The sequence below is a fragment of the Quercus lobata genome, chromosome 11, assembly GCF_001633185.2.
Source record: "Quercus lobata isolate SW786 chromosome 11, ValleyOak3.0 Primary Assembly, whole genome shotgun sequence".
Classification (NCBI taxonomy): Eukaryota; Viridiplantae; Streptophyta; class Magnoliopsida; order Fagales; family Fagaceae; genus Quercus; species Quercus lobata.
This window is the reverse complement of record NC_044914.1, coordinates 10,999,006-11,011,390: the sequence shown is the minus strand read 5'-3', so window position 1 is coordinate 11,011,390 and position 12,385 is coordinate 10,999,006.

The following is a 12,385-nucleotide window of genomic DNA, read 5'->3' as shown; positions in this document are numbered from 1 at the left end:
ATCCCCACCATACCACCAACAAGAATGGGTCCCGTTACCACCAATAACATAGATCTGTTTTATGAGAAACATGAATGTTCTTTCTATTTATTTTTAAAACGTTTAAATAAGAAATAAGTAAAGAAATTGTTTTGTTGAGACTCTTTTGTTAATTTTTTTTTTTTTTTTAAAGAGGACGTTTAAGGGAGGCCGAGTGTCAATTATTTTGAGACTTAAAATAATGATGTCATTTATTGAAAATTAAGTGTAACGAATTGAATTTTGCTATATCTCAAGGTGTCAGCGTAATTTACCTTAAAAATAATGAAATTCTAAATTGATTAAATTGAAATCTCCGTAAATTTAATCCTTCATCGTGAAAATTCTCAAAATTTTCAAAATTCTTCCCCCAATCACAACATTAAGTTAAAATAAAACGGAAAAAAAAAATTAAAAATACCAAGAATCATCACCAAAAGCAAGAAAGGGCCAAGTTGGTTTTAGTGAACAGCTCGATATGATCGTGATGTTCATTTGCCTTGCTTTTTCACACAGTATATCCCATTATGGTATGGAGTCCCAATCAAAATAAGTTTGGTGATTTCAGATACTCAGCATGCAAGCCATGTGTCTTGAATACTATCTAATTTGGCCCAAACTTGCAGTCTAAATTCACTGTTATCCTCGTTCCTTGCAGAATTTGATTGATGGTAATCACAAGTCACAAGTTCACTTTTGGTAAAGCAAAGCCATAAAAAACACTTTAATTACTTTTATCAAGGGAGACAACCAGTTCTTTTGATCTCTTTTCTTGATGACTAGACTGCTGATGTTTTCCAAGAATGTTTTTTTTTTTTTTAATAATAATAATAATAATAATAATAGTAATAATAAGATACATAAACCTAATTAGGTCGACAACATTTTTCATAATTATCAAGCTGACAAAATATTATTAGTTCTAATATAAATTCACTATTAATACTATTTTATTCTCTATCATTAACAAGTATGTGTCAGATAGCATTGAAATTTATTGTAAAAATTCTGTTAATTTAGACATTTTTTTATTTAAATCTTTGAGTTTTGTAAATTGTAAGCTACAGTATTTAATGGGAGGGTCAGGTCAGGTCAGGTCATATTGGTGTCATGCTGTGGGGTTGGTTCGGTTGAGTATTTGTTACAAAAGTTTCTTAAAGTGTTAAACTCACTCAAAATATAAAGTGAAAGACAGAATGATGCTTTGATTGCCAAAAGCAAACCACCATACCTCCTCTTCTAGACATGAAGACCTCTGAGATAGAGGGATGAAAAGGCAAAGAATATTATCAAAATTTAGGTGTCTCTATCTTGACTTAATCATGCTTTCAGAAACTTTTTTAGTATGATGGGAAGTTGGTGGATGGAATATAATCTTTGCTAAAATATTTCCTTCCTTTTAGGCACAGGGGAGCTTGATATTTGAGCATGAAGTTGCATGGCATGTCAATAATCAACTGACCATCTCAATGGTTCATCCTTCATACCCTACAAACTTCAACCATGAAAGATATGAATGATCCTCTCTGTTTGAAAACTAATTTCATAATTCAGATTAAAAATTATAGATTTTTTTTTTTTGATATGATATAATTTTAGCCTATGACGTTCACTCCATGATAATTATTTTTTATCATATTAAGACACCGATTGATTTTAAGTATGACGGAATTTGAATTTCAAATCTCTTATTCGATGATATAAAATTTTAACATTTGAGCTCATAGGAACCCACAATATTGTAGATTTAAAAAAATACAAATTGTTATGTCATTTGAAATTTGATGTCCGTGACAGTGTAAGTATTGTTGGATTCATAAAATAAAATCATAATTAACCACAGTCTAGTCACTAATGTCCTGCAAGATGTTGAAGTGTGCCTTCAAACAGACATTACTGTTTGAAAACACTACCAAATGACATTAGAAAAAGATGATTAGTCTTGTACTTTGTCTCATCATATGGCATTGTCATGTGTCTTAGCTTCTTGAAGTCGCTGTGTGCATGCATGCGCTGTATAATATATGTCAGAAAGTAACTATCTACATCATTGTTTTCTCATTGAATTTGGCTTCGTTTCATTGGCAATCTTGTTATTCTGCAGCCTGAGAGAGAGAGAGAGAGAGAGAGAGAGATGCCAATGTCTTACGTACTGTGCATGTCCCTCTGTTCTCTTAAAGGTAGGGCTTCATTTGATCAATGATCATGCCATATGTATCTATGATTTAGATTTATAAATCTTTGTAGCTTATGATCAATTTGGAATTTCATCTTTATATATAAAAAAGAGCAAGAAACTTAGCTATAGTGCTCTAAAGTAAAAACTAACATTCTACCAAATGGTGCATTTCTTAAATATTTTCTTTATTTAGCCTTCCACGTCATTTGATCATTGCATTTTATGTCAATTTATTAATTCTTAAATATTTTTTTCATTTAGCCTTCCACATCATCCAATCATTGTATTTTATGTCAAATTATTAATTCATTATCGTGTGTTAATCGATAAATGCATTTATTTCAAATTAGTCCTATGTCAAAGGAATGTTTAATCCTCTATAAACATGTTCAAGTACAAGTGAATTGTTTTTTGGGATATTGTTACCTTACTCAATATTTTTTTATTGGTTTAATATATTCAAAATTACATTAATGGATTACTCATTTTCATTGTCCTTAACACACGTATATGTTGAATTTTATGTTTATTAAATATTATTACAACTTGATCAAATATATTATAAATAAAATAATTATTAATTTATTATCACCATATTAAAATTATTGGAACAAACTAATAGCATAAACGTACATATCGCATGGGATATCTATTGGTATAATTAATTGACAATCCTCTCATTGGATTGTTACAAATTAACACACATATTAAATTTCATATTAATTGAATAACTTTCATTCTTCAATATTGGATTAATCCACCAACTCTTTTTCTTGGATGAATAGCGTCATTCTTTAGTTAAGTATTTAATTTTTTTGAACATCCCAAATTCATGGCCTTAATTTCAAGTTTTTATTTTCCTCTCATAATGTAAATCCAAACATGAAGAATTTTGTGCAGTTATTCAATGAATTTGGAAAATCGCATCAAACCAAAAAGGGGTGAATGTCAAAACATTGTTGCAAATGAAATGACTAGTGGCATGCGCATGACGTGTAGACGAAAGGGGCCATGACCCCCAAAACATTTTGAAACTTTTTTATACTCACCTACTTATCCAAACTTTAGTTGGGAAAGTTTGATTCTCCCCCCAAAAAAAAAAAAAAGAAAAAAAAGAAAAAAAAGAAAAAAGAGTGAAGAAGAAGAAAAGAAAGAAGATGGGATGTTTGGCAAAATTTGATTTATCCTTTTTTTTTTTTTAAAAGATATGAAATTTGATTGTTGTGGTTGTTATTTATGTCTAACTAAGTTGTACATAAAATCTATATATTCTACTATTAGGCTTTTATTGTGATTGTATCTATCTATTGAATTATACATTCTACTATTTAAGGACATAACAAAATTCCGTTGGAGAGCTTAAATGTAGAATATAATTTGATGGGGGGTGTTTTTGGCACAAACATCAAGGCTCATAAAACAAATGAGACCTGACGGGTCCCATGGAACCGTCAGCCTCACAAGAACCGACGGTTTCCCTAGGAAACCAATGACCTTGAAGACGAACTAACGATGAAGCTTATGGGCACGTCACCCTCACAAACTGACGGAAAACCATTAATTGGCGGAAAGCACACCGACAGACCCTATGTGGCCTTACTTGATCCTCACGCATACTCATATATGGAAACATCTTGCGTATCATGCACAAAAACCCTACTAGGCGCCCATATCTTCCTTGTATGGAAAGACACCCTAAAATCTCAGAAACCCTAATACCAGATCTTCCCTACATGGAAAAATCACTACTTTCAAGGGATCTTGGTTCACTACTCGCTACTATATAAGCACCAGATCTCCTCTTTTCTCAGGTGCGCAAAAAAAATCCGTAGTTCTCTCACTATAGAATTCTTAGAGATTTCTTATTCACTAACTTGACATTTGGAGGGTTTTTGGCCGGTACCACACTGATGTCTTCAGTTTGGTCCTTGTGTTCTTGTTCCACAGGTGTCCATTAGCGTGATTTGGAGCCAACAACTCACTGACGATTTCGTGCATCATCATAATTTAAATTCAATTAAAATATATATGTTTGAATAATGATTTATAAAATTTTGAGATCTCAAAAGTTTATGTAATATAATACCATACCATGAGATCAACCAGAAGTCAGAAATTTTTAATTTTATATAGGTTATAAATTATCGATATTCACAAGTCACTACAAGAGAACTAATACTTGGATATCCTAAAAAAATATAAGTAAATTTATATTGTATCCTTATTAGTATAAGGATATTTAATGAAAATATTAAAACATATTAAGTCATAATCCTCAAAATGCATGACAAGTGATGATATATATAAAGAAGGTAAAAAAATTCATAAATTATATAATAGGTAAAGCTATCTTTTTTTTTTTTTTTTTGATTGTTGTAATTATAATATTATAAGAAATACTTTTCTGCACAATGAATAAGAACCTACATAAATATATTTTGTCAAGAGAATCGAACAAACTATGTTAGAATATTTATTACATGATTAAATAATTATACTTTATTATCAATCTAACTTTTTAATAGATTCTAAAAAATAATAATATTAGTGGTAGTAAGTAATATTTTTGTCATGAGAACGTCATCTTTAGTTCAAATCAAACTATGTTTTGACAATTACACCTCCCGAGTAAGTTAAATAATTCATATGTCAATCTCACTTATTGAGAGCCATACTTTGTCTTCCATTTTAGTCAAATGATCCATGTGATGAGTTCCACTCTTTAAGAAGTATTAGGTGATTAAATAATACACTCTTTCTCTCTATTTACGAGTTTGGGATAAATAGACTTGTCAAGTGTAAGAGCGGATTGTCAACAAACACATGACTTTTTTGGGATTAGGTTTTGTTGAACTTCTTCCTCTAATAGAGTAAATTCTAACATGATATCAAAGTCTCACATTGGCAGTGTGGAAACTTTGGTATGATTTATGTATACCCTTTTTTTTTTTTGTTGGAAAAGAAAAACTTGTTATGATTTATGTATACTATTACTAATTGAGACTCTTTACCTAATAGCTTAAAAATTTTAGGTTGAATATTCTAATAAACTTTACTATGCCATTAGTCCATTTATCTTTTTGGAGTAAAAGTCATCAATTATCTTGTGTCCTTGTGACTTTTTTTTTCTTTCTTTAAATAGAAGAATGAAATTCTTCATAATACAAATATATCTATCCTATTCAGATAAATCATGCCCCAGATAAAAAAAAATCCTGAGTCTGCCACACCAAATACATTGGTCCAAAACTCCAAATATGACTTTTAAAATTATCATAGCTGTCTTGACTTAATCATAACACAGAATCCAAATGTTAACAGCCAAAAGCCCAAAAGTATACATATACTATTAAGTTGAAGTGTGTGATCATGGTCTTCTCATTATTAATTCCAGACCCTTATAATTTTGGTGGCAGCTTTATTCATCATAGATAAAGATTCAAGATTCAGCCCCCATTATAAATAAATCATGCAGAAAAAGAAAGAAAGAAAAAAAAGAATCCCATATCATTATTTGAAAATTAGGTGAAGCTCTAGCTTTTCCAAGAAATTGAAGTTCATTATTATTCATGCTTAAAAGGGTACCCCAAAAACAAGTTTGCTAAAGTGCCAAGCAGTTTGGGACAAGAGGATAAAAACACTGGAGAAGGTAGATGAAGACATAGAGCACCCTTTTATGTATGGTTTTGGTTCAGCTTTTAAAAGAAAAAGACATAGAATGGCATGGGTGAGGTTCTCATAAGAGAACGAAGGTTATTGTGGGAAATTGAGAGGAAAGAGACCCTTCACCATTGCTTTGGATGCCAGGTCCGTATGACTTTACACGCAAAACTATGGAGGTTTTGCACCTATCTATCTATCTCTTTCTTTTTTGTGATTTTCACTTTCATAATTGGTATGCACTGCAGTCTCGTCCTAAACAAAAGCTTCAAAGTTCAAACCCACACACATATTTTGGAATCATTATGTCCCTTCCTTTGTTTATCCATACTATTTCACTATTCACTAGTAGGGTTAAAAATGGATTCCTATCTTAACAAAATGACAACACTCCCATTCCTTAAGGCTCAACTTTTTTTTTCTTCTCCAAATTACTCAAAACTTACGTTTTCTTTCTATAATGTATTTTGACGACTTTGGATTGTTTTGGGTTCATTGAATCTAATACAAATGCGGAGTGCGAAACGCAAGTCCTAAAAATTTTACATCTTGTTCTTATATCCCATTCTGTAAACACAAATATTGGACAAAAATTTATCCATTTTTTATTCACAATTATTAAAATGATATACTATGAAAATGATAACACTCTAATCATAATTAAGATGTCAACAATTAAAAACATTGTGAAAATTATTATTCCTGACATTGTTGTTGCCGTTTTAATGGCACGTGAAAGTTCAGCAACTCTAAGTAACAATTATACTCAAGGGCTCTCAAAATACACTTCTTCGGACCCCATTGGTTTTCAATTTGGAATCCACAAAAGCTTCCTTCCTTCTCTTTTCTCTTTTTCTTTTGACGTAGAAAATAAAAAAGTCCGAAAACCCATAGACACAGTAAGGTTTTTTGAGCATCAAATCCCTTTAGACAAGAGTACTACATTATATACTGTTTCACCAACACATTTTTGGTATCCTACTTTATGTAAGATTTTACTTTCTATATATAAGAGGTCGCCCAAGAATTGCGTACGCTTTTATTCAAGGGAAAAAAAATAAACACAAAAAATAAACTAATTTCCCTATCAATGGCCCCCTGAAGATTATTATTCTTTACTTTTTATTTATAATTCTTACAACATGTGAGAGAGAGATTTAAGCCCCGATTTTCTTTATAAAAGAGCCCATATATAACTATAAAGTCATTGGCTATTGAGTATAAAACCAATGTACCAAACTAAATAAATATACACTAAAATGTAGAGTTAAATAATAAATATAAGACAAAAGAACAAAATCAAATCAGAGTTACTAATGGAGAATTAAATAAAAGAAAATGTCTTTTGTTTCAATTTAAAGCTAGCTTTTATGGTTAATTGACTTATATCACTTCTAGAGTAGACCTTTTTTTTTTTCCCTCTCGATATAGTTTATTCAAAACTCACTTATTAAAATGAATTGCACTTTTAAAAAATAAGTCAAATAAACCTCAAAATTTAAACCATAAGATTAAATATGGACAATCTGCTAAAAGACTTATAGTTTAGTGATATTATCTAGTTTTCTTTATATGGAGAATTATTGTTCAAATCATCTCTCCCACCTGTTATAACAATTTAATTATAATATATGTTTTTTTTTTTTTTTTTTTTCTGAATAAATATATGTAACTTGAGTTGTTTGACTATGCATATTTTACATTGGAATTTGGAAGTGCAAAAGGTATTCTGAAAAAAATACTGCTTACAATAGTAAATCTTTTATTTTCGCTCATTTTGTCAAGATATCACGCTCAGTAGAGTCCTATCTTGTAACCTATTAACATAATTGGCGCATCATGGGCCAATATTTTCAAGAACCTCGAGTCAAACTAAAGGGACATTCAAGAAAATTGTGTATCAAAACAACATAAATAATTCATGCTATGTTTCTGACTTTTTGATTTTTGACGTTTTCTTTGGGCTTTTGCTTGAAAATAACAGCCATTTATTTATTTATTTATTTCTTCTTGTCTTTTCCCATTATACATATAATAAAAGATATTTGTCTTTTCTTCTTTCGGTGTTGTAACAAAAATTAATGAGGAATAGCTATGGGAATAGACTCTTGTCTAGTAATTGATACAAGTGCTTCTCCTAATCATAGATGAATATATAATTAAAAAGTAGCAAAAAGCAACAACATCCTTTACAAATAATTGCATATAAAATAGAAATTAAACAGTGAGTTCAGCTTCATCCACAAAGAAAAGTGAAAGGAAACACAGTAGTAACTAGAAGAGAAGGGAAGCATAATGATGACACTCCACAAAAAAAAGAAACCAAAGATCAATACTAGAATCTCATATACATATCCTCATAGTTAAATGATTGGTTGGTAGGTTCTATTTGGAAAACAATAATAAGAATAAACTGTAGAGATATCTCACTATTGTAGTAGCCCTAATTAATTGTATATAAAATGAAAAAGGAAAAATTACAAACCACAAAGATGGATGAAACTTCTTTTTTTTTACCTCTTCTTCATTTTCTTTGTTTTGCTTAATTACTTACCTATTGGAAATGGGATTTGGACCACTTGGAACTTCATGTTCACTTGCATTGAAGATCTTGTCTTGCCATGGCAATGGTGATTTACTAGCTTGGTACCTTCCTTTCCTTCTACCTGGTGAAGGAACATGGATAGCATTGGCTGTAGTTGATTCACTTTTGCATGTTGAATTGGTCTTGGACTTGCCAACCCCAAGTTTTCTTGAAGTGAACTCCATGTTGCTTCTCTTCATGGATCCATCTCTAGAGGCAACAAGTGGTGAAAACCTAAGGTTTTTGTCCGCCATGGTGGTATTAGAGACAAGTAACAGTAGAAAGAAGAAGAGGGTCATAGAAGTAAGATAGGGAGAGACTGCATCACTAGCCATGCAAAATGAAAGAAATATATAAAATCATTCAAGTCTGGGTCTTAAGGGACAAGCATCTAGATGGGAATCACTTGGTACTTTGTCAAGGGTTGGCCTATGTGAAAGCTTAGAGCTCAAGATGGTAAAGAGAGATGATATTATCTTGGGAGTGATACCTTGTAGGTTTTATTATAAGAATTCAAATGAGAGAGAGAGAGAGCGAGAGAGAGAGAGAGTCTTCAAAAAATAAAAAGAGGAAAGCAAGGGGGGTGGTGAAGTGCTTTAACAAATTGGATTGCTTTATCAATGTCCTGTGGTGGTGAAAGTGAGAAATAAATGAGAGTGAATGTGTTTGTGTTTGTGTGAGAGAAAGAAAGAGAGAGAGGGCTTTGGTTGGTCTTATTCGGCCTTTATGACAGTGAGAGCGCCCTTGGAAGTAGCCTGTAGTCCCCTAAGAGGAGGACCAAGTAGAGCCCACAATACAAAATGGGTGAATGCAACAGACAAATATAAGGAGTCAAAATAAAATCTTGGACCCCAATCAAAAAAGAACAACAATCCAATACATTAACCAATATTGTAGGTCAATCTTGAAGATGTGAACACCATGTATCATGCATTTAAAAAAAAGAATATCAAAAGAAAGAAACTAGTGCAAGCTTCTTGCTCAAGGTTTACATGGTATATGAATCACTTTTATTCATAATCTTTTCAATAACAAGGTTTACATGGTAAACATTAATACATTAAATCAAAAATCTGTTCCACTCATTGCTGATTTGTAGATTGGACGGTATTATATAAACATTATCTCTAGGATTGTTGTTAGAATAATAATTATGGGACATATCATCGTCATCAAAAGCTGACTCACTCTTAGGCCCAATATTGAGCTCCTCTGTAACATTTTGTTTTTAAAGCAATCAAGCTGTAAAGTCAGGCTGAAATGAAAAAAAAGTAAAGAAGAAAAAGAATCAATGGTCAAGGGCCTTAGCTTAATTTCTTTCTTTTAAAGCCCAAAGGAGAATACTGACTTCTTCAAGCCCAAAATGAAAAGGCCCAATGGGGATTATATTCTTCAATGTATTGTGAAATTAATCGTGCTTCCAAAATGCATATAAAGGTTCACAAATTCAGCTACTAATTGCTCTTCTGAGTCCAAAATAAAAAGGGGAAAAAATTTTCCTTTTTTTTTTTTTTTTTTTTTTTGGGGTTGGGAAAAGAATGGATTTTTAGGAGATATTCTCTTTGTAATTGAGAATTTAATGAGTATTACTTCTAAAGTAATAATGAGAGAAGATCTTCATTTTATTTCATTCCTTTTCTAAGAATCAGAGAGCCTTATTTGGTTTAGGCCCAATAATCTAAAACTAGTTGAAATTTATGGACCGTTACACAAGACCAAAATTTGTTGGATTTTTTCTAAAGTAACTAAAAAAACACACACAACACAAGGGACTGATAGATAAGAGTTTGACCGTGAGTTTTCGTCCTCCTACAATACCCATTAAAACTCCTTCAAGGAAGTGTCTCAAAAGCAAGGGAGACCGTACCGGCCGGTACAAATTGAAATGGGTTTCTAGAAATTTTTTGCTACTTACAGCACCTCTTCGCCACTGTTAAACCTTCATTCACCGGTGAGATATTGAGGCTTGAGCTCGTCGTCATTGCGTCGTAGCTTCTTCATTTTTCTTCTCTCCCCCTCACTGTCTATCTTTTTCTTTCAGCATTTCTTCTAGTCTGGGTTTCTAAAAGAGAATGTTAACATAGAAACTCAAAATGACTTCTTCACTATTCCACTCCTACCTACTTTTGATTTAACCAAAGTTAGTAAATGGGTGGAGAAACCGAAGTTGTTTGTCTGCCACTTCTTTACTTTTTATTTTTTAATTTCATAGAAAACTGTCTAGAGTTATTTTCATTTAGATTTTTAATTTTTTTTACTACTCCTATTTAGTTTTAATTTTTTATTGGACAGTAAAATGGGCTAGACGTTAGCTTAAAATAATTTGAACATGCATAAAAAGAGTAAAAATTTTAAGTATAATTAAATATATTAATTTATACAATATAAGTTTTTTTGAGTGAAAAAAAAGAATATATATATATATATAATTGTGAAATTGCGATAACTTTGAAACGGTATACCGGTATTAACTAGTATCGAAATATTTCATTTTTTTAAACAAACCGAAACAGCTTTTAGTACGGTATTAACTCTTTTGTTCAAAAGTGTTTGGAAGAATTCATTATGGTGAGTTTGAGTTTTGTAAAGCTCCCTAAGGTAACTTGTATTTCTCCAAGTTTGATGTGTAACTTCAAATTGTGTGATAAAACTTAAGTAGAAAATCGTTGTAACTTGTTGTTTATAATGGAGTGTCAGATCTTGACATGGATAAGCTTTAAACCATATAAATTGTGTGCATCATGCATGTTTTTTTTTTTTTCTTTTTTGCTGAATTTGATAATTGACAATTTTTTTCTTAGATTCCATATTACATACCTTGTTATTATTTTTATTTTTTTGGCTAATATATTACATTTCTTGTTAGTTTAGCATCATTATTTATTCTCTCTACACACACCAAAAAAAAAAAAAAAAAAGAAGCATCGTTATTTGTTATGGCTAACTTCCCTTACTTTGATGTTTGTAAATCCACACTTGTTGACAATATTGATTAAGACTATGCACTTACAAGAAGTTGGTAGTTTTTCCCAACAAGCATTCCTCCCAAAATTTGGAGGAATAATCAATCATTTTATAAACAGAGGTGAAATATTGATGTTATTCATATACAAATATGAGCTTAAAGGTATTAATAATTGCAGAGGTCCACTCAAAAACATATTCAACTACATATTCTCTTGAGCACTTACCACCACATATCGCTATATAAAAGGGAGAAAAACCATTTGGTAAATGGGTAGGCTCTCTCGCGCTCTCCCATTTCCCACTCTTTGACTCTCCCAATGACTCTCTTTCTTTGTGCTCGTCTAACCCTCACTCTCTGAGCCTATCTTTGTTCTTCATTGAAGCCTTCATGGCCAAGTGGCCAACCCCAAGGTTGGTCGTGGGTGCTAATCTTTAATTTTCTCAAGTCTGTCTTTGGACTTGTCTCAACCGAACTAGGAGCTCAACACTGTCAAGCATGGAATGTCTCTTCAAGTGGGCTGAAACTCGGAATGCACCAAGCACTAGCCGAGCTTTTCTTCATCAATAAATTCATTGTAGAAAGAGTCAAATGAACCAGAATCCTACCACCTACAATGGTAAATTTATATATTTCTTTTATTTTTCATTCATTATTTCATAGGCTTCCCAACATGATATAAAAAAATAATTTAAAAAAAATTATCATATTGCCTTTCATTTTTTTTTCTTTAATAATTTATTTCATTCCATTCAATTTATAAAATCTTAAATACATAGTGATGAACTTTAAACCCGCAAGGGGTTTTAGTATATGAGACAATTTTTAATTATCAGTTCTACCAGTCTCAAGCTAAGCTACATGTATCACGGACTATATATAATTACGATTAGCAGCAAAAACAAAGTGATCAAGAAAAAATAACATTTCTCAACTTTTAAATTAGAATTGAAAGCTTGTTGCTCAAGCTTTAGATACT